This window comes from Carcharhinus amblyrhynchos, chromosome 2 (genome assembly GCF_965287045.1).
Source record: "Carcharhinus amblyrhynchos chromosome 2, sCarAmb.v2.hapA, whole genome shotgun sequence".
NCBI classification, from domain to species: Eukaryota; Metazoa; Chordata; class Chondrichthyes; order Carcharhiniformes; family Carcharhinidae; genus Carcharhinus; species Carcharhinus amblyrhynchos.
Genome location: NC_137325.1, coordinates 122,145,087 through 122,169,699, shown reverse-complemented (window position 1 = coordinate 122,169,699; position 24,613 = coordinate 122,145,087). Strand labels below are relative to the sequence as shown.

General features: G+C 42.6%; 1 protein-coding gene and 1 non-coding gene across 9 annotated transcripts in view; both read left to right on the top strand.

The window, feature by feature from the left end:
* pard3aa (par-3 family cell polarity regulator alpha, a) overlaps positions 1-24,613 on the top strand; it is an 800,310-nt gene that overhangs the window by 138,039 nt on the left and 637,658 nt on the right. The gene's annotated exons all lie outside the window — the stretch shown is intronic.
* Positions 143-334, top strand: LOC145362314 (U2 spliceosomal RNA). The gene has a single exon (XR_013889976.1). It is a non-coding gene; the product is annotated as a U2 spliceosomal RNA (small nuclear RNA).

The following is a 24,613-nucleotide window of genomic DNA, read 5'->3' as shown; positions in this document are numbered from 1 at the left end:
TGAAGGTGCAGCCTTTGGATGTGTTAAATGGAGGCCTGTCAGCCGAACAAAAAAGATTGATTGCACCATTCAAAGAAGAGGACAAGAGTTTTCTCAATGTTCTGTACAGCATTTTATCCTACAAGGAACTGCACTAAAACAGATCGCTTCTTGGCCTTTTGGCTAAGATCAAGCGTAGTATTGACATGCTGCACTTGGTTGAAGTCATTAGGTTACATTTCAGCTTCATTTGAAGCAATTTTTTAAAGCGGCATCTTGGCCTTTTGGCTAAGATGCAAATAAGATCAAGCCTTGGAGGAGGAGCTGCACCTACTCCAATCAGCTTGGATCATGTAGATCAAGCCCAAGGCAGGTGGTGAGAGCCCTGTTGTCAGCTTGGATCGGGAATGTCCCAACTTGTTGGGACTCTGGCTTTAATTTGACTTGATTGGATTGGAATAAAGTTTTTAAAAAAAAAAAAGATCAACAACAACAACTCCTTGGATCTGCATAGCACCTTAAATGACAGAAAGCATCATTAGAAAAAGATGGTTGCTGAACCAAAGGAAGAGACATGGGAAAGATCGCTTAAAGCTTGCTTAAAGAGGGTATTGAGGGAGGACGTTAATGTGGACTGGCAGAGGAACTTCATAAGAGGGAATTTCAGAATGTGGGACCCAGGTGCTAGGAAGCATGGCTGAGAGCGATGGTGGACTAACTTCATGTGCCTGACTCGGGAAACAGATAAGGAGGGGCTCCACCGACTTAAGGGGATTACAGAAGGAGGAAGGGGAAGCAACATAAAAAGATTTAAACACAAAAGGTATCAGGGACTGTGAGCATAAATTGTAACTTATCTCATTGTAGAACCTTGCAGTGTGCAACTTTGCCACCGTGTTTCTCTGCAAAACAGTGACTACCTTCTGTGCAAGTAATTCATTGACTCTAGAACACACTAGAATATAAATGCACATTTTATTCATTACCAAAATATTGATGAGGGAGTGGGATAACAAAGGACTTGGTTCCTCATGTGATAGACCTATCTCTGGTTCTCTCCATAAATGCTGCCTGACCTGCAAGTTATTGCCAACAATTCCTGATTTTTACTTCAGATTTCTAGAATCTGCAGATTTTTGCTTTTGTTGTAAATCTTTTGCCTTGAGGCCTTGGCAGTCAGTGCTCAAGGCTCAGAAAGCACAGTCCTATATTTCCTTGCATTTATTTGTTATCTCCTGTTTTTAATTTTAGTGTCCTGAAGAATTAGGAAGGCATGGTTTGTTAATATATGCACACTAAGGGGAATATGGATTCAAACTTCATCCCCTGCCTATGAACATTGAGAATTTAAGCTTTTTAATTATTTGAAGTTTAAGGCATGTTCGCACTTATTTCTTCAACATGTCATTAAAATTACCTTGTGACTCAGTGTTTTTTTTTAGGCACAGCACAAACATCATTCAGAATGCAGGTTTCGTATCGCCCACGTTCAAGCTCAGAATTTCCTCAGCTGTAATATTTGTTGCACAACTGCTGAAGTTGTACGCAACGAGTGGGAGCAACCCCTGAGCAAGTTCCTACCCAGTCATGTCAGCTATTGTCTTTACTCAGCGTTTTATTGAGGTTGTGAAAATTAGATGTGGCATAATGACACAGGAAGCACAGTGTCTTAAACGTCACCTTCTAGGCAAAAGAAAAATAGTTGGTTGAATTAATGAAGGACAAATGTTAACATGATGGAAAATTGTATCTTGCTAAAAGAGAGCTGTTTTGCATTCAGTGAAGTAGATAGTAACAGAGGCAGAAAATGCTGGAAACGCTCAGCAGGCCGTGCAGCACCTGTGGAGAGAAAAACAAAGTTCAGGCTTCAGGCTGATGACCCGTTTCGTCAATCTAAATGTCAACTCTATTTTTTTCTTCCTTCTTCAGATTTCTAGCATATACTGTGTTTTATTATTGAAGTAATTAGCATATCTGGCAAGTCAAGTATTTGCACTATAATTTTCAGTGAAGGATTGACACAGTAGTTAGCACTGCTGCCTCAGAGCCAGGGACCTGAGTTTGATTGCCAGTTTGGGTCACTGCCTGTGTGGAGTTTGCACATTCACCCCGTGTCTGCGTGGGTTTCCTCCAGGTGCTCTGGTTTCCTCCCATAGTCTGAAAGACGTGCTGGTGAGGTGCATTGACCCGAACAGGTGCTGGGGTGTGGCGACAAGGGGAATTTCATGTAACTTCATTGCAGTGTTAATGTAAGCCTTGTGACTAATAAATAAACTTTAAAAGTAACGTTGACTTCATAGCCCAAAATTACATTAGTTCACATCTCTCTCTCTCTTGCAAATACACATCTTTGTACTTGCCTATTGTTAAATGATAATTGATCCAGGCATTAATAAGGTAAATGGTGAAAGTCTGTTCTCGTTGGCACGTGAATTGATGAGGAGGAGCATGGTCACAAGAAGACAGAAAAGGAAAATTAGAAGGATCTTTTCAGTGAAGATTATATAAATATTAAATGCCTTACCACAAATGATCATTAATGCAGAAACCGAACATGATTTAAAAAGAAGTTGGATCAAAACTTTAAGAGAAGTTTTTAAAAAGTACAGAAGAATTACTTGACAGCTGCAGTTGAAAAGCTAGTGTTAGCCTAATGGGTCAAATGGCTTTCTGCTGTTCTGTGTTTTGTGAATCTGTATACAATAATTCTGTAAATTGGCACATTAACTGTCATTATTGTTTGTCATTTATATTAATGATTTGGATGAGAACATAGGGGCATGGTTAGTAAGTTTACAGATGATACCAAGATTGGTGGCATGGTGGACAGTGAGGAAGGTTATCTCCAATTGTAGTGGGATCTTGATCAATTGGGCTCGTGGGCTGATGAATGGCAGATGAAATTTGATTTAGACAAATGCGAGGTGATGCATTTTGGTAGATTGAACCAGGGCAGGACTTACTCAGTTAATGGTAGGGTGTTGGGTAGAGTTGCAGAACAAAGAGATCGAGGGGTCCATGTTCATAGCTCATTGAAAGTGGAGTCGCAGATGGACAGGGTGGTGAAGAAGGCATTCGGCATGCTTGGTTTCATCTGTCAGAACATTGAATCAGGAGTTGGGATGTCTTGTTGACATTATACAAGACATTGTTAAGGCCACACTTAGGATACTGTGTGCAATTGTGGTCACCCTATTATAGAAAGGATATTATTAAACTAGAAAGAGTGCAGAAAAAATTTACTAGGTTGCTATCAGGTCTTGATGGATTGAGTTACAAGGAGAGGCTGGATAGACTGGGACTTCTTTCTCTGGAGCATAGGAGGCTGAGGGGTTTATCTTATAGAGGTCCATAAAATAATGAGGGGCATAGACAAGGTAGATAGTCAATATCTTTTTCGAAAGATACGGCAGTCTAAAACTAGAGGGCATAAGTTTAAGGTGAGAGGGGAGAGATACCAGAGTGTCCAGGGGGGTAACTTTTTTCACACAGATGGTGGTGAGTGTCTGGAACAAACTGCCAGAGGTAGTAGTAGGGGGAGGTACAATTTTATCTTTTAAAAAGCATTTAGATAGTTACATGGGTATGATAGGTATAGAGGGATATGGGCCAAATGCGGGCAATTGGGATTAGTTTAGGGGTTTTCAAGAAGAAAGGGCAGCGTGGACAAGTTGGGCTGAGGGGCCTGTTTCCATGTTGTAAACCTCTGACTCTGTGACTCTATAACTGAGATTTTGTTTCTGTCTTCACGGAGGAGGACGTGAATAATTTGCCGGGTGTTAGCGATGGAAAGGTGGTAGGAATGGAGGGTCTTAATGACATTACTGTTACTAGAGAGGCGGTGCTCGACAGACTGGAGGGGCTGATTGTGGACAAGTCCCCAGGACCGGATGGAATGCATCCGAGGGTTCTGAAAGAAATGGCGGAGGTGATAGTGGATGCCTTGGTGGTTATTTTCCAGACGTCGCTGGATTCCGGGGAAGTGCCGGAAGATTGGAAAACGGCTAATGTTACGCCGTTGTTTAAGAAGGGTGCCAGGCAAAAGGCGGGGAATTATAGGCCGGTTAGTTTAACGTCTGTGGTAGGTAAAATGTTAGAATCCGTCATTAAGGAGGAAATTGCGAGGCATCTTGAAGGGAATTGCTTGATAGGGCGGACGCAACACGGTTTCATTAAAGGGAAGTCGTGTCTGACAAATTTACTGGAGTTCTATGAGGATGTGTCTAGGGCAGTGGATAGAGGAGAGCCGGTGGATGTGGTCTTTCTGGATTTTCAGAAGGCGTTTGACAAGGTACCTCACAAGAGGTTATTGCAGAAGGTCAGGGGACATGGAGTTGGGGGTAGGGTGTTAGCGTGGATAGAGGATTGGTTGTCAAATAGGAGGCAGAGAGTGGGGGTCAATGGGTGCTATTCGGATTGGCGGTTGGTGACTAGTGGAGTGCCCCAGGGGTCGGTGCTGGGGCCTCAGCTATTTACCATTTATATAGATGATCTGGAGGAGGGAACCGAGTGTAGGGTGTCGAAATTTGCTGATGACACCAAGATTGGGGGAAAGGCAAATTGTGCGGAGGGTGTGGAGAGTCTGCAGAAGGATCTAGATAGGCTGGGCGAATGGGCCAGGAAATGGCAAATGGAATTTAATGTTGGCAAGTGTGAGGTGGTCCACTTTGGTAGGAAGAATGGTAGGAAGGACTATTACTTACGGGGCGAAAAACTGCAGCAGGCGACGGTGCAGAGGGACCTCGGGGTCCTTGTGCATGAGTCGCAAAAACCCAGCTTGCAGGTGCAGCAGGTGGTCAGGAAGGCGAATGGGATGCTGGCCTTCATAGCGAGGGGGATTGAATATAAAAGTAGGGAGGTCTTGCTGCAGCTGTATAGGGCATTGGTGAGGCCGCAGCTGGAGTACTGTGTGCAGTTTTGGGCGCCGCACCTGCGCAAGGATATTTTGGCCCTGGAGGGAGTGCAGAGGAGGTTTACTAGGCTGATACCGGAGTTGAGGGGATTGAGCTATGAGGAGAGGCTGAATAAACTAGGCTTGTACTCGTTAGAGTTTAGAAGAATGAGGGGAGATCTCATTGAGACGTATAAGATGATGAATGGGATGGATAGGATAGAGGTGGAGAGACTCTTCCCGCTCAAAAAAGACAGTAGGACTAGGGGGCACAGCCTCAAGATAAAGGGGAGGCGGTTTAGAACGGAGTTGAGGAGGAACTTCTTCACTCAAAGGGTGGTGAATCTCTAGAATTCTCTGCCCGTTGAAGTGGTGGAGGCTGCCTCGCTAAATATTTTTAAGAAGCGGGTTGATGGGTTCTTGATAAGAGAGGGGATTAAGGGTTATGGGGAGAGGGCGGGAAAGTGGAACTGAGCCACAACAGACCAGCCATGATCTTATTGAATGGCGGGGCAGGCTCGAAGGGCTAGATGGCCTACTCCTGCTCCTATTTCTTATGTTCTTATGTTCTTATTCCAGCAGTCTTTCTCTCAATAGGAATGCTTTGGTTCATTTTCTGAAATAGTGGCATTTCAAGATGTGAACATTGGGGTACATGAAGACCTCAGCAAACTGTTAAACTTTGCACAAATTCCTTGCTCTATGTACCCAAGTATTAACATTGATAGCAAATTTTTTTAAAAAATACATTCATTATCAAATACCTGGGACATGTAAGCATTGGCTTCCCCACCTAAACACCAGAAGGATGAAAGCCATAATCTTAGCAAAAAATATTGTGTCATATGCATTGACCCCATTTCAGTCTCAGACCAGAAGCCAAAGCAGGCTTTTTGTATACCAGAGTGCCCTGTTCAGAGCATAGCAGCAGTGGTGGGCCGTTCAACCCCATGATATCATTGTCTAAAATAAAATCAATCCTTAATTGCTTTGCGATTTTCAATGTTTGAGCCTGAGCTGCATTTCTTACCCCATATCATTTCCATTACAAAAAAATCTCATTCCCCATCTCTTAACATTTCAGCCTATGTCAACCTTAGTCCAGCTGTCACTAAAGCTATAAATTGCACTTTATCCAAAGTCCTAATTCGTGATCAGTTCTACTTGCCCCACATTCTCTGCCTTGCTGACTAGGCACTCCAATGTCTCCACTTGGCTTTGGTCCTCTATATCTCAATATCCTATTGCCTCCACAACCTCCTCAAAATCTACTTATCCACTGAATCTGGCCTCTTGTGCACAGTCTGCTGTTTGCCTCACCTGAATTTGCTGTGTTTTCAGACACCCAAGATCCACACTCTGAAACACCTTCCTTGATTCTCATCACCAATGCACCTCTCTCTCCTTTAGACACTCCGCAAAACTCATGCATGAGTGCTATTTTACTTCACAGCTTCGGGTAATCTGGGTTTTGGAAGAATAACTCCCTCAGTAGCAGCCTTATCATAGCAAAGAAGGAAGCCATTCAGGCCATTGTTTCTGTGTCAGCTCTTTGAGCTAGCAATGAATTAATTCTAGACCCTTTGCTCCATGGTGCTGCAAATGTTCATTTTTTATACGAATATCCATTTTCCTTTCAAATGCTACCACTGTAGCTGCTTCAGGCTGTGCTTTCTAGTTAGTTAAGGGATAAATGTTGGCTTTGGGTATAGGGTTAACTCCTAGCTCCTTTTTGCATAACGCTGCAGAAATCTTTTTGTCTGCCTGAATTTCAAAGCCTCACTCCACAGACTATACTCCACTAAAGTGTTGATCGAGATGTGTCCCAGTGAGAGAGTGCTGCACACTTGACAGTCCACTGAAGTGTCAGTCTAAATTATATGGAGTGAGACTTGAACCTGCAACCCTGTGAGTGTATAGGTGAGTGTACAGCCTCTGGGCCAAGGCCAATACCTATTACGTACTCGACTCTTGCTATCTAGAAGTAATTGTTTATTAGTAATAAAGAAATATCACTACCTGTAACAATATACGGAACAAGCTTGACCTGCAGTGAATAACTTTCACTTTAAATCAACAGCACCATTTTGGGCTAGTGCCAATGAGCAGACAATAACATCCAACTCCAGTTCAAACCTACACAAATGAAATTGATTCCAAGTTGCACTCTACCTGTATATTTTAAAAATGAGCCTGCTGCGATGAATATCAATGCTGCCCCAGAGTTGGAACCCAGCAATTGCCATTTCCTATTTTACCTTCTTGTATAAACAACGCAATAAATGAGTGCCCTGACCTCACCATGATTCGATTGCTAGACGTATATTGCATTCATGGTATACATGTTAATTCTGATGGTGCGCTTTGCTGAAAAACGCAGTCCTGATAATTGTTTTGCATGAGGGGTGTATAGTCAGCTTACTGTGCCATCTTAGCCCACTATGTATCATTGGCTGAGAAATGTAACGTGTTGAAAATACCTAGCAGGGGTCTGGCAGCAACTGTGGGGAAAGAAACTTGAGGTCGCGTTTCAGACTACTGATCCCACGTCAAACCTATTTCAACATTTTCCAACACCTGAAGCATTATGCATTTGAGGACCAATAACTTCTGCGAAGTTTTGTTTTGCACAGAGAAACCACAGGAGTTACTTTTTCTAATTGGTATTTTCATTCTGGGAAATCCTAAGTTTGTTGTAGGGAACTAAAAATATCTTACCGATATCTAAAGATTGGAGAGCGGCAAATGTGCCTTTGTTTAAAAAGGGCTGCAGGGAAAAGCCATGGAACTACAGGCCAGTGAGCCTCACATCTGTGATAGGTAAGTTGTTGGAAGGTATTTTGAGAGACAGGATCTACAGGCATTTAGAGATACAAGGACTGATTAGGGACAGTCAACATGGCTTTGTGAGTGGAAAATCATGTCTCACAAATTTTGAGTTTTTTTTGAAAGGGTAACCAGGAAGGTAGATGAGGGCAGTGCAGTTGATGTTGTCTACATGGACATTAACAAGTCCTTTGACAAGGTACTGCAAAATAGGTTGTTGTATAAGGTTAAATCTCACAAGATCCAAGGTGAGGTATCTAAATGGATACAAGATTGGCTTCTTGACTGAAGCCAGGAGGTGGTTGCAGAAGGTTGTTTTTCAAACTGGAGGCCTGTGACCAGTGGTGTGCCTCAGGGATCAGTGCTGGGTCCACTGTTATTTGTCATTTCTATTAATGATTTGGATGAGAATATAGGGGGCATGGTTAGTAAGTTTGCAGATGACACCAAGATTGGTGGCATAGTGGACAGTGAAGAATGTTGTCTTCAATTGCAACAGGATTTTGATCAATTGGAGCAATGGGCTGACGAATGGCAGATGGAGTTTAATTCACACAAATGTCAGATGATGCATTTTGGTAAATTGAACCAGGGCAGGACTTGCTCAGATAATGGTAGGGCATTGGGGAGAGTTACAGAACAAAGAGATCAAGGGAAATATGTTCATAGCTCTTGAAAGTGGAGTCACAGCTGGACAGAATGGTGAAGGCATTTGGCTTGCTTGGTTTCATCGGTCAGAACATTGAATACAGGAGTTGGAATGCCTTGTTAAAGTTGTTCAAGACATTGGTAAAGACACACTTGGAACACTGTGTGCAATTCTGGTCACCCTATTAGAGAAAGGATATTATTAAACAAGAAAGAGTGCAGAAAAGATTTACTAGGACGCTATTGGGACTTGATGGATTGAGTTCTCAGGAGAGGCTGGATAGATTGGGACATTTTTCCCTGGAGCGTAGGAGACTGAGTGGTGATCTTATAGAAGCCTATAAAATAATGAGGGGCATAGACAAGGTAGATAGTCAATATCTTTTTCCCAAAGGTAAGGGAGTCTAAAACTAGAGGGCATAGGTTTAAGATGAGAGGGGAGAGATATAAGTGTCCAGAGGGGCAATTTTTTCACGCAGGGTGGTGAGTATCTAGAACAAGTTGCCCGAGGTAGTCATAGACGCGGGTACAATTTTATCTTTTAAAAAGCATTTAGATAGATAGTTACATGAGTACGATGGGTATAGAGGGATATGGACCAAAAGCGGGAAATTGGGATTAGCTTCGGTGTTTTAAAAAAGGGCGGCATGAACAAGTTGGGCTCAAGGGCCTGTTTCCATGCTGCAAAGCTCTATCACTTTATATTGCCATTTGATGTCCAATTGAGCCAGCATATTAACTGTCCATGCTTCCTCGTAGCTGGGTTGAGACAAACAGCTGGTTTGAGAGTAGAGGCTGGTTTTGAGACTGCCCAGGTAAATAGCCAGAGAGAGTGGCATGAAGTCAGATTGGCCTGGGAGTGAATTGTTCCACCCATGCACCTCTCAATCTTCTCCTTTTCCTAGATTCATCTAACTATACTGAGGAAGGGAAGTGTTTGGAATGCAAATTTTCCTCTTTTCACCCAGATGCCTGCTGTCAGTTTTAATCAGTAGCAGCAACTTGCATTTACATAAAGGCTTCAATGTAATAAAGTGTCCCAGGGTACCAAGGAAGCTTACCAAACATACATTTGGTTTTGATCTAAGTAGTGAGCTGTGAGGATGATGAGTAAACACTTGTTTTATGCAGCGGGTTGGAAGTGGCTTCAAAACAGGAATAAAAAAGGACCTGTATTTATACAATGATATCACAATATCCCAATATTGCACACTACTTTACAGCCAATGTGATAATTCTGAAGCATAGTAATTGTTGCAATGTAGGAAATACAGCAGCCAATTTGCACACAGCAAACTTCCACAAACAACTGACAATGAACAGGTAATCCAATTTTATTTTCTTGTTTGAGGGATAAATATTGACCTGGAGGCTGGTGATAGCTCCTTTTATGAAATAGTTCCATGGAATCATGTATATGCTCCTGAGAGCAGAATGGGCCTCATTCCTCCAACAATTCAGGACCCCCTCAGCATGCACTGCAGTGTTGGCTGCGATTGAACCAAATAGTGGCCCAATTAAAATTGGTGTTGCACAGGAATCCAGGTTGAGAGCAGCAGCGTTGGGTTCAAGAGGGTTGTTGTAACAACAACATGGCATCTTTAACATAATAAAATGTTCCAGGGTGCTTGATAGGTGATAGAATGTAAAATTAGACATTGAGCCATTGAAGGGAGGATTTGGGAAGATGGCCAAAAGCTTGGTTAATCGTTTAGATGTTGAAGAATATTTTTAAAAAATGTGAGAGTGTTGGAGACATTTACTGAGAGACTTCCAAAGCTTAGGACCAAGACAGCTGAAGGCCTGGCCACTGGCAGTGGTGGGGAAGCTTCTGAAAACAACAATTCTGGACAAAAGTAATCATTACTTGGGCACGTGTGGGTTAATTAAGGAAAATGTGCATGGATTTGTTATGGACACATTGTGTTTAACTAACTTGCTTGAGTTTTTTGATGAACTAACAGAGAAGGTTGATGAGAGCAATGCCGCTGAAGTGGTGTACATGAACTTCCATTGGGTATTTGATCAAGTGCTGCAAAATAGACTTGTGAAAAAAATTGGAACTTACAGAGTAAACGGGACCATAGTAACATGGATGTAAAGTGACTGAATGACAGGAAACAAAGTCGTGGATACTGGATGTCTTTCACAGTGGTGGAGTTACCTGGGGTCAAAGTAGGGACCCTTGATCTTGATGTTTGTTAATAGCCTAGACCCTGGTGTATCATAGAATCCCCACAATGCCAAAAGAGGACATTCAGCCATCAAGTCTGCACTGACTACAGTCCCACCCAGGCCCTATCTCGTAACCCCACATATCCACCGTGCCAGGTCCCCTGACACTAATGGGCAATTTAGCTTGTCCAATCAACCTAACCTGCACATCTTTGGAGTGTGGGAGGAAACCAGAGCACTAAGAGGAAACCGTTGCTGACGTGGGGAAAATGTGCCAATTCTATACAGACAATCACTAAAGACTGGAATTGAACCTGGGTCCGTGGTGCTGTGAGGCAGCAGTGCTAACCACTGTGCTGTACAGGATACAATTTGCCAAGTTTGCGGACAATACAAGATTTGGAAGCATTGTGAATTATGAGGAGGATATTCAAGGGCATAGACAGGTTGGTGGCATGCAGACAAATTGCAAATGAAATTTAATGCAGAGGCATGTGGAAGGATTCATTTTTTTTGTTGAATGCTATAAAACGAAGGATTCAATTGTAAACTGGGTGCAGGAGCAGAAGAATCTGTGTGTGCGTGCATAAATTAGTGAAGGTGGCAGGACATGAGTGTAATTAACAAACCGTAAGTTTTATTAATTGGGGCATAGAGTGCAGAGCAAGGTGTTAAACTTGTATAAAACACTGATTTACCCTCAACTGGTATGTTATATTGAATTCGTATCATGTGTTAAGAATGATGTAAAGTCTTAAGGGAGAATGCAAGAAAATGCTGGCAGTGGCTCCAGCATTGATGAACATAGTTGCGTCAGTAGATCGGAGAAGTTAGGACTGTTTACCTTGGTGAAGCGAAGATCAAGAGGAGATTTGATGGAGATGTTAAGTCAAGAGGGTTCTGGTCAGAGTAGATGGGAAGAAACTCATTATGGAATCCCTACAGTGTGGAAGTAGGCCATTCAACCCATCAGTCTGCACCAACTCTGACAGAGTATTTCATTTCCTGTCTTATCCCTGTAACCCCATACACTTAACGTGGTTAGTTTACCTAACCAACACATCTCCAGACATTAGGTGGTCAATCCACCTAATCTGTACATCTTTGGACTTTGGGAGCAAAGCGGAGCACCCAGAGGGAACCCGTGCAGAAATGGGAAAATGTGCAAATTCCACATACACAGTTTCCATCAGAAGGATTGAAAATCAGTGGTGACATGAAGAAAATCTTCATGCAGCAAGTGGTTAGTATCTGGACTGCAGTGCTTTTGTGCATTGTTTTTCAAAACCTTTATTGTGGTGACCCACTTTTACCAAGTGGCTGTCCCTCACGACCCATCTCGCGTTCACTGGAAACTTAATGTGACGGGTGACACTGATTAGCCCTCATGATCCCACTCCAATTGGGCCCATGGGATGAGAGGGCAATGGGCATATCAAGTGCAGAGTTCTGTCAGTACCCTTGTGAGAATGGAAAATCCCACCTCGATCATGCACGTTGTTGTGAAGGGTAATAGCAATAAAATGCAATGAAAATAAAAAATGCTAAAAAATCTCAGCAGGTCTGACAGCATCTGTGGGGAGAGAACCGAGCCAACGTTTTGAGTCTGGGTGACCCTTTGTCAGAGCTAAAATGCATGTGGATACTCCAGAGAGATGTTAATCTAGAATGATGAGAACCTCATGGACCTGTGCTGTGTTTTTATGATGCTGTTACAGGTCATGTGCAGAAGCTCATTTGAGTCTCCTCATTTAAGTCAGCTGTAAATTGGTAAGCAGTTATATTGAGAAATCCCCTGCTAATTTTAACTGAGAAATAAGCTGTACTTCTAAATTCTCAGCAATATCACAAATTTGATGTGACACTGTTATCACTAAGTGGGATGTTTTTCAGCTGATTTCTTATCTGAGACCATGCAAACCACGTTCACTGCTGCAGGAATAATTAATTTCTCTGCAGTAGTGTGGGGCATTGCCTGTTTAATTAATTATGTGGTAAACTACTGTGTAGGAGGCTAATTGTGCTTTACTAGTCGATGTTAAATTTTTGCTAAGAACTTGAGCTGATGATTTCAGTTCTTGCTGCATCCTTTGAAAAAAATCCAAACATTTGTTCTCCAGATTGCTATGCTTAGTCTTCAGTTGTCCTTGCCAGTATTTCCTTGCACATGACACACATGGGCTTCGCATCCTGAGTTGCATTGGCACAATCAACAAAACCATGCCTCATATAATCATCATCATACTGCTTTGCCCCAGAATTTAGTTTTTTCTTTGCAGATTGGTCATTGAAAGCCCTGGCACTCTGTTCATAGCTAACATTTGTCTTGCGCTGTCCTGCGTTGACTTGGCAGAGTAGCCATTGCTCTTTCTGGCAGATTCAGATGTGAAATCCTGGCCCGTAAGCTTATTGGCTACTGGTGTTTCATGCCCCCTCTTTTGTGTAACCGTATGATCCATGTCTACAATTGGCTTACTGCAAAGGGAAAGAAAACTTGCTGTCAAACTGCACTTACCTGCCGGAGCTTTGCACCAAGTGCACATGCAGGGCGTGCTGTCCTGTTCTTGCTTCTTGTGGTCATATACTGTACTGCAGTGTGAATTTACCTCGAGGGAAAACTGGGGGGGAGAAAAAAGATCAGACTTTTTTTGGGGGGGAATCATTTTTGGTGACCCATTTTTCGCCATCCTCATGACCCCCATTTTGTGAAACACTGCCTTAGTGTGTGGTGGAGGCAGGTTTGATTGAGACATTCAGAAGGAAGAATCTGCAGGGCTATGAGGAGAAAGGCAGGGCAAGGAATGCCGAGGAGAACCAGACACGAGGACCGGATAGCCTTCAGTGTTGTAATCATTCTGAGATTCTGTGATATATTTGGTATCTCCCTTGGTCCTCCTTCCCCACCCCTACCAATTTGCATGTCGCTATTGGAAATTAGCCTGATTTGGAGTAGGGCATGTTTAACAAAGCAAGTAGTTGCTTTGTCATGTATACTGAACAGACCAATAAAACAATGTGAAAATAGTCTTTAGTGTGGTTAATGGTTTTCATCATGTTGGGTGGCATGTAACAAAGGGACACCTAATAAAGATTGAGGTATCAGTGGTGGAAGAATCCTTGCTGTTGCATGATAATTGATGGCTGGCTTCTTGGCTTTGGAATACTTAATTAAGTTGAGGCAGTTATTTGAATGCCAAGAGCAATGATAGTTCCTTATCCAGTTTTTTCCCCTTCGTCCAACTGTAAACATCTGTTTAAAGTTTATGTGCATTCAACTGTAAACTAGGGTATTGCTGCTCAAAAGAAGTTCATGCAAGTGGCTTATACACAACAGCAACTAATACTTGAATTGTTAGGATGATTTCTCCTGCGTAATATCTTGGTCAGCTGAGCAGTGAACACACATAGTGATATATAATGTGTGACAATAATGACAAGATGCATTTATATATCTCCTTTAAAATAGGGACATGCCCCAGAGTGCTATCAAATAAAATTCAACATCAAAATATTTAAGAAATTATTAAGACAGTTGATAAAAAGCGTGTGTGATAGGGCTTTCAAAAGAATCTTCAAGGAAAAGAGTAAGTGGCTATGTTTATTGAGGAAATTCCAGAAATTCAGTCCAGACAACTAATGGCACTGTCCCCAGTGGCAGAATGATTAAAATTGGGGCCCTGAAGGAGCTGGATTTGGAGGGACACGACTCAAAAGATCCCAACTCGCAGTGTCCCGTTCTTGTTTCACACCTGTACTTTCTGACCTTCATTGGTTCCAGGTCGAGCAATAGCTTGATTTTAAAATTCTTATCCTTGTTTTCAAATCTCTCCACGGCTTTGCCCCTGCTGATCTCTGTAATCTTATCCAATCCCACAATTTTTGAGATATCTGCACTCCTCTAATTCTGGTCTCTTTGTGCATTCCCAGTTGATTCATCACTGGTGGTCCAACATCTAGATTCCAACCTCTGGAATTCGGTCTCTGCTACATGTCTCTGCCTTTCCATCTTATTTTCTTCCTTAAAATCGGTCCTTAAGCCCCACCTCTTTGACCAAATCTTTGGTCACCTGATGTGATATCTCCATTTGAGGCTCAGCATCAAACATGTTTTACAATGTTCCTGCAATGTTTCATTATGTTAAAGATGTTATATAAGTTTAAATAATTATTGTCATAAGGTAGGAGGAGGTTGCAGAAATAGAGAAGGGGAGAAGCCTTGGTGGTACTTGGGAGAGATTTATACTGTTGGTTGAGGGAATGAGATGAGTCATAACCACAAAAACAAGCGAGAAGAGGTACTAATGGCAGCCCAGACAGAATAGAGGGTGTGAATGGCCAAACGGTAGAGAAGCTGAAATCAGAGGGGAAGCTGTGATAGATGAAGATGTGGGGGGAGATGGGTGGCAGAGAGGTAAAATTGAGAAATGGGGGAGAAAAGGTAAGAAAAGGGGGAAAAGAGTGAAGGGGGGAAGAAAAATAATGGAAGACGATGAAGAAATAAAAGGTAGAGAACAGCTAAAAAAAATGAATAATTTTTTAATAAGAAAAAATAAAAAAATGAAAACAAAGGGATCAAGGTGGGGTAGAGCTAATCACCTGAAGTTGTTGAATTCTCTCCCTATAGATGCATAAAATCCCTACAGTGCAGAAGGAGGCCAATCAATCCATTCAGTCTGCACCAACTCTCTGAAAGTCCACTTTAAACAGGCCCACCCCCACTGTATCCCCATAACCCTATGCATTTATCATGTCTGTCCGCTTAATCTACACATCTTTGGACACTAAGGGGCAATTTACCATGTCTAATCCATCAAATCTGCACATTTCTGGACTGTGGGAGGTAACCAGAACACCTGGAGGAAATCCATGCAGACACACGGAGGACTTGCAAACTCCACACAGTCACCGAAGGTTGGAATTAAACTTGAGACCCTGGCATTGTGAGGCAGCAGTGTTAACCATGATAATCATTCAGAAATTGTTGAAGGGGGAGAGAGGAGCAGCTAAATCTTTATTTCCAATAGGTAGGTTGCTCTTGCTATTGTTAAAATAATAGTGACATCAAAAACTGTCCTAGTCAAACAAAGAAAACAATTTGTGCACCTAAGTTGTCATCACTGTTATTCAGCCAATATCCCCATCAGATCAAAATAATTTACATCTTTACAAGGTCAAATTACTATGAGACAGTGAAATGTATTTTTCATTTTGCCCTTTTTCTTCTCTGCCTTTACCCAAATGGTCTGTCTCCATCCATGAAACTAGACCATGAGTTTTAGGCAAAGCATTCCACTATGGAGAGCACCTCAAGGGTTTTTGCCACCTGATGACCGCACCTCCAGACATTCCAGCAGAAGTCAATGATATTCATCATGAACAGGAGCTCCTGACTTACACCACACACCAGCCTCTGTGACAAATTGAGCACATTTGTTGCCACTCCTCGTGCGATTTGATAACTCGGCACAGCCTGGGCAACGAAGCCATGGCTGACTGTCCTGCCTTTCCCAGTTACATTTTGTGTCTCACTATTGAAAATATCAAAATGGTCTCTGAAAACTGCATGCCATCTTTCAGCTGTTGATACTTTGGTTGGTTTCTACTCTGTGCTGGTTTTGCTTAATACTGTTTCGAAATTTGGCTTGTTGTTTGCACAAGTTTAAATTCAGATTGCTTGGGTAGCCTTCATAAGCCATCAGGCCACCCATGTACACTTGGGTTCAGTTACAGTCCATTCACCTTCAGCCTCTGGCTGGTGCCAATTCTTAAGTTTTTCATTTAGTGTCCCTCTGAGTCTTTGCCAAGCATTGTGATGCAGTGCATTTGCTGGCGTGGTTGGACCCTTTTGAAATTATAAGATTTCAAAGTATGTGAAACTTGTGCCAAGTTCACTGATACCTTTGGTTATTGGAAAGCTGCCTTGAAACCAACTGTGACTCCAAGAGAGAGTAAGTGCCAGATCTGTGAAGCACCAGACTTCTAACTGTTGGGCAGGGAATCAAGTAGACAAGGCCTCATTTGTGGGAGGGATTGTTTGTCGGAGCGATCAAAATGTATGTATTTAACAATGTTTGGCACCTGTGTGTACATTACAGTTGTTAGAGGGTAAATAGCAATAGATTAACTGAACATAACTTTAAAAAATCATGAAGGCCTGAAGGAAAAGGCAAAAATAAAATTTTTACGCAAAGTGATTGGAATGCACAATCCTGTACCACAAGATACGGTTGGAGCAGAGTCTGTAACTACTAAATCATTATTTGCAAAACAGGAGCATGCAACAGTATGGGAAATGAGCAGGAGAGTGCACTTCAACTTGAAATCAGAAAATGTTGGAAGCATCTGTGGCTGTTAACAGAGATAACCTTTCAAGTTAATGGTTGACTCATATAGAAATAAAATCGCTTCACATGTGATTGTCACAAGATCTCCTCGAGCAACGATTCCCATTTCAAAGATTGTCCAAATCACTCAGCTACCGCACTTTTTCTTTTGTTAAAGCTGACTCTCTAGCTCTGCATATTCAAACTAATTTGCCATCTTTGGTCTTTCCTTCAAAATTTTGAGGAGTACCATCATTGGCAGTTCCTGCTAGAGTGGCTTGAATCCCTTCAGTTTGAACTACTGGCGATTCAAAGTTGCTGACCACATTCTATGCAACTGCAGTTTATTGTTTCATGTCATTGTTGACATCCATTTCCCTTTCAAGTCATTATTCCCACTGTCCTTGCTATCTCTTCTATATGGTCCTGCTCCATGAATCAACTCTCCATTGCTTCGAATTCTTTCTGTTTGGCAGCACATCATTTGAAGTTAAAGAAGAGAAGAGGAAAACACAATGTCACCTCTGATGTATCCATTGATTTGCCTCTTATTTTTCTTCTCATCTGTAAAGTGTGCTTAGCAGCGTTATTGTTAAACATGCAGTTAGCAGTCACATGAATGGCAAATATAACTAATGAAGGGCCTCCATTATCCCTGTCAATTTCAGCCTCCCAGACTGCCGTGATCCATTACAGTTTGCCTTTTGCTGCAACAGGTCCACTGCAGACCACATCTCCCTGGCCCTACACTCAACCCTGGAACACCTAGATAATAAAGACACCTAAGACTTCTATTCCTAGACCACAGCTCAGCCTTTAACACCATTATTTCTCCAAGATCCGTATCCAAACTTTGTGGCCTGGGGCTCAGCTCCTCCTTCTGCAACTGGATCCTAGACTTCCTAACCCACAGACTACAGCCAGTAAAGATAGGCACCAATATCTCCACAACCATCTTCAACATGGGTGCTCCGCAAAGCTCTGTCCTCGGCCCCTTATTACTCCTAATAAACCTTTTGACTGTATGCCCAAATTCCCCTCCAGTTTGATTTTCGGGTTTGCTAATGACACCACCGTTGTGGGTTGGATTTCAAACAGTGATGAGACAGAGTACAGGAAAGAGAGAGAGAATCTGATGAAATGGTGCGAAGACAATAATCACTCCATCAATATCAACAAAATGAAGGAGATAGTCATTGACTTCAGGAAGCGTAATGGAAAGGATGAAGTAAAAATGTTCAAGAGCTTCAAGTTTTTAGGTGTCTGGATCGCCACCAACCTGTCCTGGTCTCTCCATGCGAGCGTCATAATTAAAGATGATCCACCAACGCCTCTACTAACTCAGGAGACTGAGGAAATTTGGCATATCCGCTACAACTCGTGCTGTATAAAACATTCTTTACAGTTGTATCACAGCTTGGTATGACTCCTGCTCTGTCCAAGACTGCAATAAACTACCAAGAGTCGTGAACGAAGTCCAGTACATCACTCAAACCAGCCTTCCATCTATTGACACTGTGTATAATTCCCGCTGCCTTGGAAAAGCAGCCAGCATAGTCAAGGATCTTACGCACCTGGACATACTCTACCATCAGGAAAAGGGTACAAAAGTCCGGGGACATGTAACAACTGACTCAAGTACAGCTTCTTCTCTGCTGCCATCAGACTTTTCAATGGACCTACCTCGCATTAAGTTGATCTTCCTCTGCACCCTAGTTATGACTGTAACACAACATTATGCACTCTCTCCTTTTCTTCCCTATGTACAATATGTTTTGCATAGTATGCAGAAAGCAGTACTTCTCATTGTATATAAATATATGTGACAAAATCAAATCAATGATGCATTGTTTGTGCTACTGTTGGTTTGTGACTGTTGCTGGAGGGCTAGTAATCTCAAGTCTGAGTTTGAATGTCAGCAGCATTCAATAAATCTGCTAATGTGTGGGGTGGATGCAGGGGTGGAACATATTTCTACCAGAGAGCAGTGGATACTCAATGAGACCATGGGAATCTGACTTGGTCCCTGAAAGTAAGCACACAAGTACAGCAGGCAGTAAAGAAAGCAAGTGGTATGTTGGCCTTCGTAGCGAGAGGATTTGCGTATAGGGATAGGGATGTTTACAGCAGTTGTATAGGGCAGTGGTGGGGCGACATCTGGAATATTGTGTGCAGTTTTGGTGCCCTTATCTGAGGAAGGATGCCCTTGCAATAGAGGGAGTACAGCAAGGCTTTACAATGCTGATTCCTGGGATGCCAGGTCTGTAATATGAGGAGAGACTAAGTCGGTTAGGATTATATTCACTAGTGTTTAGAAGAGTGAGAGGGGATCTCATGGAAACTTAGAAAATTCTAACAGGGTTAGACAGGGTAGATTCGGAAAGAATGTTCCCAGTGGTGGGGGAATCCAGAAGTAAAGGATAAACCTTTTAGAACTGAGGTAAGGAGCAATATTTTCACCCAAAGGGTGGTGAATGTGTGGAATTCACTACCACAGAGTGTAATTGAGGTGAAAATGTTGCGTTATTTCGAGAAGAAATTTGATATGGCTCTTGGACTAAAGAGATTTGAGGATAAGGGGGGGATACCAGGATATTGAATTTGATGATCAAAATGAATGGTGGAATAGGCTTGAAGGGCCGAATGGCCTACTCCTGCTTCTAGTTTCTAGTTGCATCAATGCTGCTGAAAGATCATTAAAAACCCATTTGGTTCACTCATGTCCTTCTCCCGAGGATTCCAGCCTCTCCATTACACGGTTGATTCTTCGTGCACTCTGAAGCAGCCGAATAAACCACTGAGTTGTGCAAAGAATTGTTTAGCGATGGATAATGAGTGCACCCTTGTCAGTGTTGTCCATATGATGAGAGAGGATGGAATGTCACTGGTCCTTTTTATGGTGAGAGATTCTCCTGATGTGACTTTTCCTTGACTATATTTGTATGTTTGAATTCGGTCTTATTCAAGAGATAAAGTGGATCATCCATGTTCGTTTAATAGCCAGCATCATTCTGTGTTTCTTTTAGATTTGGTGGTTCTTTTAGCTTTTGAAAAAAATGCATTCCATAAGAATATGGACAGTTAATACACACTTGATGAAATCTTATTTTTAATTTTGGGCTCCCTTTCCTGTTTATTTTCAGTGAAACTGCATCGAATCAAATCTCTCTGTTTTTCTGCTTCATGTTTCGGACTAAATAATGTGGCCTTGACTTGAGATGCAAATAGGAGATTCCTGTCTGGTGGTTAAAAATGGCTGATGAATATTTTGTTGCTCATGTCTGGAGAGAAAATGTGTTGGCCTGGTAATTTAATACTGCCTGCCACAAGAGCTGAATCTGGCCCAGCCCCCTGTATAAACCCTCTAGGGATTACATTCTCAGCTAAGTGTCCTCTGGAAAGCAAATATGATTTTTTTTTGAGTTAGAGTAAAATGTAAACATAATTGGGTGTAGTGAATGGGGGGAGGGCAAGCCCAGATGTATTTTAATACTGCTTACAGACAAGTTGTGCATAAAGCAAAAGAAGAAATGATGGTACAGATGTATTGCTGTCCACAATCCTCTAATATTTGCCATATGAGTGAAGAAGTTGCTGATTGAGCTGCAAGGATGCGTTGCTGAAGCCCATTCCTGCAAAGTCAGAATAGCTTTGGGTAGCCTGCGATTGCTAACTTGCGCATACTTCCTTGATCCTTATGAAAACAAAAGCAGCTGCTTTATTGTTATAGTGTTCATTTTAAAAGGTGTTCTGGTTTCACTGATAAACAACTCATTATTTACTCTGAGGTGCAAATACACTTCTGTGGTGTGGTGGAGGACCATTATAATGAAAGATTTGTGAGCTATATAAAAAAAGTACTTTTGTTATTTTCTATTCATGTTTCCAGTTTGATCTGTGCCAAAACATCGTCTACAGAAACCAGCTTTCCTCTAAGCGTTTGTCAGCAAAGCAAATGCTTCACAAAATGGACAGTCTTCACTAGAACCCACCCAGTAGGTGGAAACCACCAGCTTGTCCTGAAGTCATTTATATGTAAATTCATGTTTTTTTTAATGATGCGGTTTGACATAGCCAGTGATTGCTGTCATAGATTGGAACGGTTTGAGGTATAATTAGCCTAGCTGCCCTTCCGAATGCAGTACATTTTAACATCGTGTCTGTGCCATATCATTTTGGGGGCCTTGTTCAGCTGAAACCAAAGAACCTTCCAGAAATCTGAGGCAATACTTGGTTGAAAGATTAAAGATGTGTGTGTAGTGATAATTTAAATAAGTTAGTCGCAAATTGTTTTATTCCAGTGGTGCAGTTATGTATTTCAGATTTAGCAGCTTAGTATATTTCTTTGTGCTTTTAGACATGAAGTGGCAATGACCCCAGCATTCTGGATTCCATAAATTCGGGTACAGTTGCGAGGAAAAAAGAATATTTGTAATCTACAAGATGTTATGGATAATCTTAACTTACAGTCTCTCGTATTACAATTTCCCTGTATTGGCCAGATCAGACCCCTGTGCCAATTTAAAAGCCCTCTAAGTTAGGGGGACTGTTGATTTGTCGGGTATGAGCTTTTGAAGTGATTCATCTTATTTTTGCATTCACATTCTGAATGCTAACCTCTGCACTCCAACCTTGGGATCCCCCAAATTCTGTAATGGGCAGAAATCCAGGAGCAGAGATCACTGGCTTGTGTACATAATCTCTTTGTCATTGACCTCTATTTCACTTTCTGCTCAAACTTCAATGCAGCTGGTATGAAGGGTTACTTTATTTTGTTTCAGAACCTAGCATCGTTCGGTGGTGTTTGTGTTATTTGTATTTCCTTGTGGAGAATGCACATTGACGAGGACTGGCATGTCTCAGAATCCCTACATCACAGAAGAGGCCAGTCGGCCTATCATGTCTGCACTGGTTGTCTGACAGAGTACCTTAGGGTGACACAGTGGTTAGCAGTGTTGCCTGACAGTGACAGGGAATAGGGATCATAAGAAATAAGAACATAAGAACATAAGAAATAGGAGCAGGAGTAGGCCATCTGGCCCTTCGAGCCTGCCCCACCATTCAATAAGATCATGGCTGATCTGTCGTGGCTCAGTTCCACTTTCCCGCCCTCTCCCCATAACCCTTAATCCCCTCTCTTATCAAAAACCCATCAACCCGCGTCTTAAAAATATTTAGCGAGGTAGCCTCCGCCACTTCAACGGGCGGAGAATTCCAGAGATTCACCGCCCTTTGAGTGAAGAGGTTCTTCCTCAACTCCGTTCTAAACCGCCCCCCCTTTATTTTGAGGCTGTACCCCCTCGTCCTACCGTCCTTTCTGAGCGGGAAGAGTCTCTCCACCTCTATCCTATCCATCCCATTCATCATCTTACACGTCTCAATGAGATCTCCCCTCATTCTTCTAAACTCTAATGAGTACAAGCCTAGTTTATTCAGCCTCTCCTCATAGCTCAACCCCCTCAACTCCGGCATCAGCCTAGTAAACCTCCTCTGCACTCCCTCCAAGGCCAAAATATCCTTGCGTAAGTACGGCGCCCAAAACTGCACACAGTACTCCAGCTGCGGCCTCACCAATGCCCTATACAGCTGCAGCAAGACCTCCCTACTTTTATATTCAATCCCCCTCGCTATGAAGGCCAGCATCCCATTCGCCTTCCTGACCACCTGCTGCACCTGCAAGCTGGGTTTTTGTGACTCACGCACAAGGACCCCAAGGTCCCTCTGCACCGTCGCCTGCTGCAGTTTTTCTCCACGTAAGTAATAATCCTTCCTACCATTATTCCTACCAAAGTGGACCACCTCGCACTTGCTAACATTAAATTCCATTTGCCAGTTCCTGGCCCATTCGCCCAGCCTATCTAGATCCTTCTGCAGACTCTCCACACCCTCCGCACAATTTGCCTTTCCACCGATCTTGGTGTCATCAGCAAATTTCGACACCATACACTCGGTTCCCTCCTCCAGATCATCTATATAAGTGGTAAATAGCTGAGGCCCCAGCACCGACCCCTGAGGCACTCCACTAGTCACCAACCGCCAATCCGAATAGCACCCATTGACCCCCACTCTCAGCCTCCTATTTGACAACCAGTCCTCTATCCACGCTAACACCCGACCCCCAACTCCATGTCCCCTGACCTTCTGCAATAACTTCTTGTGAGGTACCTTGTCAAACGCCTTCTGAAAATCAAAAAAGACCACATCCTCCGGCTCTCCTCTATCCACCGCCCCTCCTCTATCCACCGCCCTAGACACATCCTCATAGAACTCAAGTAAATTTGTCAGACACGACTTCCCCTTAACGAAACCGTGCTGCGTCTGCTCTATCAAGCAATTCCCCTCAAGATGCCTCGCTATTTCCTCCTTGATGACGGATTCTAACATTTTACCTACAACAGACGTTAAACTAACCGGCCTATAATTCCCCGCCTTTTGCCTGGCACCCTTCTTAAACAACGGCGTAACATTAGCCGCTTTCCAATCTTCCGGCACTTCCCCGGAATCCAGCGACATCTGGAAAATAACCACCAAGGCATCCACTATCACCTCCGCCATTTCTTTCAGAACCCTCGGATGCATTCCATCCGGTCCTGGGGACTTGTCCACAATCAGCCCCTCCAGTCTGTCGAGCACCACCTCTGTAGTGACAATTCCAGCTTTGTCTGTGTGGACTATGCATGTTCTGTCTATGTCTGCATGAGTTTCTTCTAGTTGATCCAGTTTCCTTCCACAGCAAATATATTCTGGTTAGGTGCATTGGCCATGCTAAATTCTCCATCCGCGTGTCCAAACAGGCACTGGAGTACGGTGACTGGGGAGTTTCACAGTAACTTCATTAGAATGTTAATGTAAGCCTACTTGTGACAGTACACTATACCCAGGCCCTTGCTCCCGCCCTAATCCTTCAACCTCACACATTTCCAATGATTTATCCCAAGATGTGTTGGATTAGATGGATTATAAAGGGCATTTTAGCATGACCAATTCACCTGTATGTCTTGGACAGTGGAAGGAAACTGGACCGCCTGTAGGAAACCCTCGCCGACACTGGGAGCAAGCACAAACTCCTCGCAGTCATCCAAGGCTGGAATTGAACCAGGATCCCTGGAGCTGTGAGGCAACAGTGCTAACTGCTATGCTGCCCAAAAGCACTTTATCCTCCCATTAAAGTTCGTTCTGTTGGAGGACCAACTTTTAATGTTTACCTGAAAGCAAGGAGATATGATTTTAATGTTCATTTAGTGGATGGCAACTCTGATACTTAACCTTACGCTGGGGCTTTGGCTTAGATTGTACAATCAATGTAATGATCCAGAAACAAAAATAGCACCAACTGAACCAAATTCCCAGGCAAAGAAAGAACCTGAATTTATGCAGTACCATTCTTGCTAGCTTCACCGTTAATTAACGTGTTTATGTTTAGCATTTTTGTGGTAAACTTTACTTGATCTTTGCTGCTTTCAGTGCATGAAAAAGAATTTGTACACAGCATTTTATTTGCTAATGTGAACTCCTTGTTAATTTTTGACTATCATCATTCCATTAGTGCCATCATCCTGATAAGGAAAATATGCTTTTTATCTGTTTGAGTCATGCTGGTCTTTGCTAAGTATACTATCTTTGAATTTAAAAGATGTGCACATAGAGTTGTGGTTGATCTCAAAATATATGCTGCAAATATTTTGTAGTTTTTTGTTTTCCGTCAACCTGTAAGGTAAAACTATTTGATCAAGTTGCCTGATTAGATTTCTTAAGATTGAAAAGATAACAA